Source organism: Amblyomma americanum, chromosome 3, assembly GCF_052857255.1.
Source record: "Amblyomma americanum isolate KBUSLIRL-KWMA chromosome 3, ASM5285725v1, whole genome shotgun sequence".
NCBI lineage: Eukaryota > Metazoa > Arthropoda > Arachnida > Ixodida > Ixodidae > Amblyomma > Amblyomma americanum.
The window spans coordinates 46073066-46080880 of record NC_135499.1 but is presented as its reverse complement, the minus strand read 5'-3'; the positions used below and the strand labels follow the sequence as shown (position 1 = coordinate 46080880).

Below are 7815 nucleotides of genomic sequence, written 5' to 3'. Positions count from 1 at the left end.
TCTTGTTGTTGCTGTGTTCATGTATCTCTGGGATTTATCTTGTTGTTGCTGCTGTTGGTGGTGTTATGTGATTATACAAGGGAGTGTGTTGTGGATACCGACATGTTTATTAAAGACTCTGTACGGACACAGCAGTGGTGTGTTAGTGTTCTGAAAACGCAGTTTGGTGTGCTATGTTGGTGGTGTGCTCTTGGTGAGTGCTGGACATCTGTGGTGTGTTGCATGCTGGGACCAGAATCGCCACAGAAAAAAGTCAGTTGGCTGGATGCCTTGAAGATGAGTATGACGTGAGCAGTTTTTCATGGAAAAACTCTTGAGAGAGGGGGCCCTTGTTAAATATATTAAGGAGCCTAAATTATATTTTAAAGGAAAGAGGTGTGAAGAAGACGACGTGGATTAACCGAAGAATAAAGAAGGGGAGGCATTCGGTGAGGTGGAGAGAGAAGGTTGGTGGAGAAGCATTCGGTGAGGTGGAGAGAGATTGGTGGAGAAGAGAAGAAGGAGAAGACGGCGACAAGGCTTACGTGGACTAGCACCAAGGCTATAAAAGGGCGAGGGAGAGCGAGGCCGGGAGGCAAGAACAGAAGAACAGAGAAGCGGAGGCACTGGCGGGTTAGGGACGCTTCGGCTGGAAGAGAGCGACGCCGGCTAGTGCTCCGGTGAGCTCGCGTTCTACGGCTTTGCATCGTGGACTTCCTGCCGTTCCTGAGCCCGTTACGGGGAGTCAACTCAGGACGCTGCAACCTGCTACGGCCAGGGGTGTTTTCAGCGCTGTTGCCACCCATCCGGGTGGTGCCCGCAACGCCAACACCGGCATCACCTCCACGGGCGCTTGGACCGGGAGCTTGCACGACGCAGCCAACGACTCCGCCAGCGACGGGAGCGCAAGCACGTCGAACGCCACCTCGACGCCGGCTGCTGGATCCATACAACGCCGCAGCCGCTCCGAACCAACCGTGAGCACGAACGCCGACAACTAACAGTAGAACGCTAGTAGGAGACGCTGGTAGCAGTGTTCCCGGCTCGTGTGTATTTATAGTCCGTGTTTTGTGTTAGTTTTGTTAGTTTTTTGCTAGTGTGTGTGTCACGTAGGGTGTATTAAATGTGCGTCTGTATGGGTACACCTGTCGCCTAGTCCACTCTTTGGACCGAGGGTTGGTTCTCCGGTTATATCCGTGACAGATGCACGCAACGAAATAGGAGCGATAACGTTCAGAGACACAGTTGTGCGTGACAGCGAATCGATTAAGTGCGCTTTCGTAGGTTATTACTGTGAACTGATCGGCCGGGAACCAGAACTCCTAGAAGTATTTGAAACAGAGTTCTTAAAGCTCATGCCAAAGCTAGAAGAAGTGAAAGAAAGCTTAGATGCACCAATTACCATAACAGAAATAGAAAGTGTTATTGATGAATTATGCACCGGAAAATGACCGGACGGGTTTTTTAAAGCTTTTAAAGACAAGGTTTAAAGCTTTTAAAGGCACGGTGGCAATGGTCCTACAACGTGCGATAGACGAAGCATAGAACAAAAAAGAATTGCCTTCGTCTTTTAGACATAGCCGCGTGGTCCTGATTACCAAATCTGAGGACCCTACTTCACGGTTGTCGGTGCGTGCGTACCGATCGATAACGCTGGCTAACACAGATTATAAGATTTTTGCGAAAGTATTAAATAAAAGATTGCAACGGGTAGTCAACAGCTAGTGGGACCGCACCAAACAAGCGGCATTAGTGGAAGTTCTATCCAAACGAACATACACGTGCCAAGAACTGTTCTAGAGTGCTGTGTTGCGCAATGCGGGAAGGTAGCAATGGTTCAGTTGGATTTAGAAAAAAGCTTTCGATAAAGTCGCCCACAAAGTCCTTTTTAGTGTTTTGAAACACGTCAACGTCGGCAAGATACTTTTCGAGGGGATAGAGCTCTGTTACGCTAATATTTTTACCAGAATTGTAATAAGTAAGACAACAGCCACTTCAATCCAAGTGAAATCGTCTTTTATGCAAGGGTTTCCTTTGTCACCTTTATTATTTGCTTTGTTTCTCGAGCCATTTTGTTTAAGCATTATAATGAACAAGGCTTTTACCGGTTTTAGTTTTTGTTCAAGCGAAGTTAAGCTTTTGTCATACGCGGATGGCACTGTGATTTTCTGCGCGGACAAGCCCAGTGTCACGAACGCAGTAAAAGTGGCAACCAAGTTATGCAAGATGATGGGGAAGTAGTATCAATCGGAGAAAATCCGTCGGTACCTGGCACGGTGAATGGGGCGTCATGCTAGCTGTGTTTGAAAATATGCAATGGTCGCTCTCGCCAACGAAGTATCTCGTAGTGACTCTGAAGCACTATAAAGACACCGCAGAATACTGAGAGCACGAAGGGGAACGCATTAAGGAAAAAACCGCGAATTTCGGAGGGCGGGACCTCTCTATATTTGCGAGATCAAATGTCTGCAATCTATTTTTTGTAGCGAAGATTTGATATGTTCTGCAAGTCATGTGTGCGTCGAGAGTGAACATACAAAAACTGCGCAGGGTGTTTGCTGAGTATATATGGCGTTCAACATAGGAGCGCACGAGTCGCACCAATCTGCTTCGCGCAGTGAAGAGTGGAGGGCTGAGTTTAGCCCACCTGTTTTTGAAACAAGTGGTTTCCAGGTTTCTGTTCGTGCGAGACAAAACTGATGAATTTCTGCGGACAGTAATTCAAACCAAACTGCGTGATCATTTGCCGTTTTTTGTTGTCTCATCTACTATGGTTTTTCAGCAGCGCAGGGGACAAAGGACGTGACAAGTGCACAGACACGGCGCCGTGTCTGTGCCGTGTCAACGCCGTGTCTGTGCACTTGTCACGTCCTTTGTCCCCTGCGCTGCTGAGAAACCATGTCTCACCAACTTGCCCAAGCTTCTACAGTATCATCTACTCTGGCCAACGGGCCAAGCGTGCGCGAATTTTTACGGGAGGTCGTTTTGTCGTTCCGCTTCCTTCAGGCACGCTTTTCGGTACAGTACCTGAGCAATGTCACCCGGAAGAAGCTATAGATATCGTCGATGGGTGTATGCCAGCGCCAATGTATCGCTCATTGAATCCATATGGAGGGGGTAACGATGTTTTGAAGAGGGTAAAGCGGATGCCGGTTAGGCCGTCTGTGAAAAGCTTCTTTTTTCAAGTACACACTGCGACGCTCCCGGTCAAGCAGTTGATCGAGCAAAAAGGCCTCTTCGTCCAGTGGACTGTAAACTGTTTGCACTGTAGAAGACCGGAGACCATTGATCACATATTTCTAGACTGTTCAGACGCGGTTTTTAATGGGACACACTGCAACGCACCATAAAAAAAGGACTTGTCAATCACGCCGTACGGCATCCGCTTTCTCCCTACCGCAAATGAACGAGGGGTGCCATATGATATGATTATGGCCCTATGCCTCCATAGCATATGGCGCACTCAGATGGCTGTGCATCATGACGATCTGAACCCAAGGTCTGCTAGAAAGTACTTCATTGAAAGTGTTGCTTTCATACGCGAAGTGTGTAAAGCAAGCAGTGAGCAGCCAGACTGACTGCCTGTATTAGACGCTCGTGCCAATTTGAATCGCTTTTAAAGAGAGCACCTAGAACGTGTTTCTGGTGATGTTAATGACAAGATGATTTCAAGTAAGATGCCAGAAAATACGGCGGTCTAGTTACCTGATCATTTTTCGGCCCCGGATTTAAAACTCAGGAACCATTGCGCAGCGGGAAGAAGGGCGGAGCGGCAACTGATGCGGAAGAAGCATAACAGAGACTTGAAGGCGACCTTCAATAGGCTGAATTCTGCCATTAGACGGCACACGAACAAGTTCTACAGATCGCAATGGGCCTCATTCTGCGCTAGGTTGACTGTGCTCTCACCGATGATGAGAATATGGCTAGTTATTGGCAGCCTTGCTTAAAAATCTCGCCTTTGGAAGCCTTTTCAAGCTCCTGCAATAAGCAAAGATATGCCTATTGCGTGTTTGGTAGAGGAATTTGCAGACGCACTTGTACGTTCTAATTCAGGAATGGTTATATATGCCCCACCGGCTTCCTCCAGGTCTATCATGGACGTCCCGTTCACGTTCAGGGAGCTTCAGACTACGGCCAGTGGCCTGCTGCGCTGCTGTGCACCAGGTCCCGACGGCATGACCAACCAAATGCTGCTTAATCGGCCTCTGGAACTCAGGAAGGTAGGAGCTCCTTAACTTCATCAATCGAGTTTGGGAGACTGGCTATGTTCCTGCGTCATAGATTGTGGCATATGTAGTTCCAGTACTGAAGCCTGGCAAAGACATGACGGATCTTGTCTCGCATCGCCCTGTGTCATGGAATATAGCTGTCGATCTGAAGATCCAACTCCACGCAACCTGATTTGGGCCCCCGGTCACCAGGGCCTCCAGGGAAACGAACAGGCCGATCAGGCCGCCCGCGCACTCTCTCCCCGGGCTATCTCCCTGTCCTTGGAAGGGTACTCCCAATCAGACAATCTGGCCATTACATTCAAACAAATCACCGATTACTACAAGGAGGAGCACCGGCGCTACCCGGCCCCTTGTAAGAGTCTGGATCGCGCTGACGAGCGCCTCCTCATCAAAATTCTAACACTGTACTGTGCCCGGCGGTTCTTAAACACTTCAATACATCCTTTGATGGCACGTGCCAGTTCTGTGGGGAGGTGTCTGACACCTTCCACATGGTTTGGGCGTGTCAATCTAACCCATCTATCCCCCCCAACCCCAACCCCACCAGAGAGGACTGGGAGACGGCCCTGCTCGGCTGTCAAGACCTGAAGAGCCAAAAGGCCTTGGTTCAACGGACGCGGGCGGCGTTGCTTGCCAATGGGGCCCCGGAATAGGGTCTCCACCTAGTACTGTAAGGGGAAAGGGCCAATAGGGTCCTACCCCAATCACCTTTCTGTAAAAATTTAATTGCTTATAAATGTTTTTCACCACCACCACCCTGTGTCATTGGCCTCTTGGGTAGCTAAGTTGATGGAGAAGCTGGTAAATGAACGCTTATCGTGGTAGCTTGAGGGCAGAAAGGCACTGCCAACATGTATGCAGGTTTCCGAAGAGGTTGTAGTGCCCAAGATAGCGTCTTAGACTTGGTAAGTCACAATGAACACCAGAGAACTTTCAGCCTTTCGACCTTAGCCGTTTTTCTTGACGTTGCTAAAGCTTACGACAACACGCTTTGGAACTCGATTCTTAACAGTTTTCAAGGAATGGGCATAAAGGAAGGTATGTTAAGATTCATTTACACGTTTATCAGTGATCGTGCGGTTCGTGTATGGTTAGGGAGTACCTTAACCACCGAAAGGGTTCTATCAGGAGGTGTGCTTCAAGGAAGTTTTATTTCCCTTACGCTCTTTAACGACGTAATGGCTGTCCTTCCCGATTCGTTGCAGAAAAATTGCAGGCCAGTGCGCATGTCAATATATGCTGACGACATCTGTCTTTGGATTACTGGCTACCAACACAATCGATTAGCCCTGATAGCTCGACAGGCTCTACTTTCGGTACAAGCTTACCTTCAAGGTGTAGGATTATCTCTATCTTTGGAAAAATCCGGCTTTGTTCTGTTTCCAGGTGTAGGCAGACGTCAAGCGCGTTTGACGATAGTCCTTGGTCACTCTTGCATCCGTCAATTTAATCACACGCGTTTTCTGGGCGTCATTATTGACTACCGTCTACAGCGGCGAAAAGCTGTCGACGCGATTGTCTCATCTTTATCTTCGCGTTTCAATGTGTTTCTTATATTTGCAAGTGAGAAATGAGGAAACCATCCTTCTTCAATGGTCAAACTTCATGGAGCGCGGGGGGGGGGGGGGGGTCAATCGCATAATGTATCAATTACCTTTAATTTCCCCTCGGCATCACAGCTTGAACATCTCGATGTTTTTCACAGAAAGTGCCTAAGAAGAGCCATTGGAGTTGTTCAGGCGGCTGCGAAGAAGTCAGTACTTCATGAGTGTTTAACGAAACCTTTTAGCCTTGTCGCTTCTCAGAGACTACTTGTGCATCTTCGCTGCCTAGGATAGACGGTAGCTGGGCAATCCCTTCTCCAATGGATCTGCAGGAGATATGAGTCGAATGTCTACTTGGCACTTAATACTCTTAGTTCTTTTGGCCTTAATTTTCGAAGGCAAAGGAAACGGTCGAAACCTCTGGTCTTTTCCTACTCTCGACTGTAAGCTCACAATTCCACAGGTGAGCGCAAAGCGCAGCTCTCCTTTGGCAGCAACGCTTTCGCTCCTACTTGAACATTTGGAAGCAGTATGTCCGTCATCTTCAAATTTTCACTGATGATGCTCTGGACAAGGCCAAACAAGGTTTTTACATTCCTCCTTTGGACTGTACGCTTTAGTGCGGTCGTATCCTCCACAACGGCCGAAAGTGCTGCTATTGAGGCGGCTTTACGGAAGTTACCCCCCGTATTCAAGAATGTTCCTTATCTTAACACGAATGTCCCTCTTTTGAAAGTAGCTCTTAAGAATAAAGATAAGAGAAGTACGACGACCAATTCAGAAACGGCCGTTATGCTGTCTCAAAGCGAGCTTTCAGAAGGAGCACTTTTCTTGTTAAGAAAGTAGCATGGGAGCGAGGTTATGAAATTTTAAGTTTTCGGCTCAAAGAATACACATGTATTGTGTAGTTTATACAAGAATAGCGGTTATCAAAATGCAAAACAGCGATTTTAAAAGTCTTGCATCCAACAGTATACCTTTAGCTACTGCGATAAGCGTCTTCTACTTTTGTTCTGGCCACCATCACAAGCAGTCAATATAGGCTGCGTTCCAATACTCTCAAGTAGACGGCTACTTATGGTGTTTTCGACTGGTCGCTTTAAATCGCTCTAGAGCGCTCTGTGAGGCGACCGCACATTCGGCTGGTCGAAACCGGCCGCTCTGACTACATTCGGCTGGTTCTTTTTGAGCGCTCGCCTCCAGCTCAGAGCGCTCTGAGGCGCTCCGAGAAAAAAAGTCGGAGCGGCTCCGAGATGAGTCCACGTGACAGAGCCACTTCCGCCATTTCGCGAAAGCGGTGCGAAGCCTCGGCGTCCGCTGCGCGTGGGCAGAAACAAGTGTGGGTTTTTTTTTGACGCAGTAATAACGTCCTTGCTGTGTTGTGTTTTGCGGGTGCCGCGCTGTGTGAGGCAAAATGTCCAAGAGATGCCGGATAACTACGCTAGGAACGCGGTCTGTGTTGCTGTCACATGACAACAGCGATTCCAGCAGCTGCTCAGACGAGGACGACAGTGCTATCCAGAAGGCGATGTTCGAAAAATGAGCGTCCCGCGGGACGGAAAGCCGGGGTAGCGATCGATACAGGCTAAGCGGCGATCGGCGACCGTGATGCAAACTGTGTGTGGCCACGTGCGGCTAAAGTAATCAAGGGACCTTACGTGTGGCTACTGCTGACATCAGTAGCAGTGCCGCGTAGTGGTTCCGAAAGTTACGTCCCCCTTCTGCCTCCTGCGCTTCCGCTCTAAAAACTCGCTGACCATTCGGCTTGACTAGTCTCGCTGTGCGCTCAGAGCGAGAGCGGCTCCAACTCTGCCAGATCCTAACCGGATCGTGGGAGCGACCAGTCGAAGACACCATTAGACGTCTAATCGGACAGTCGCCATCTTGGGAAGCGTTCCATTTCTCACGAAGCAGTCTAGTAAGACTGCTTCGCCGAAGTCCACATTGATGCAGGCTAACTTGCTGTCTAAAGATGACGGAGCTGATGTATGCGGATGAGCGAGTCGTGCTCTTGCGGGCGTCGGACTGTACCTGGAGTATAGGAAAGGAAAAATGTG

At 48.8% G+C, this 7815-nt stretch overlaps 1 long non-coding RNA gene across 1 annotated transcript; it reads left to right on the top strand.

Moving 5' to 3' along the window:
* Positions 1-4089: 4089 nt before the first annotated feature.
* Positions 4090-4968, top strand: LOC144122942 (uncharacterized). The gene is made up of 2 exons (XR_013312954.1): positions 4090-4202; positions 4762-4968. It is a non-coding gene; the product is annotated as an uncharacterized LOC144122942 (long non-coding RNA).
* Positions 4969-7815: the final 2847 nt, after the last annotated feature.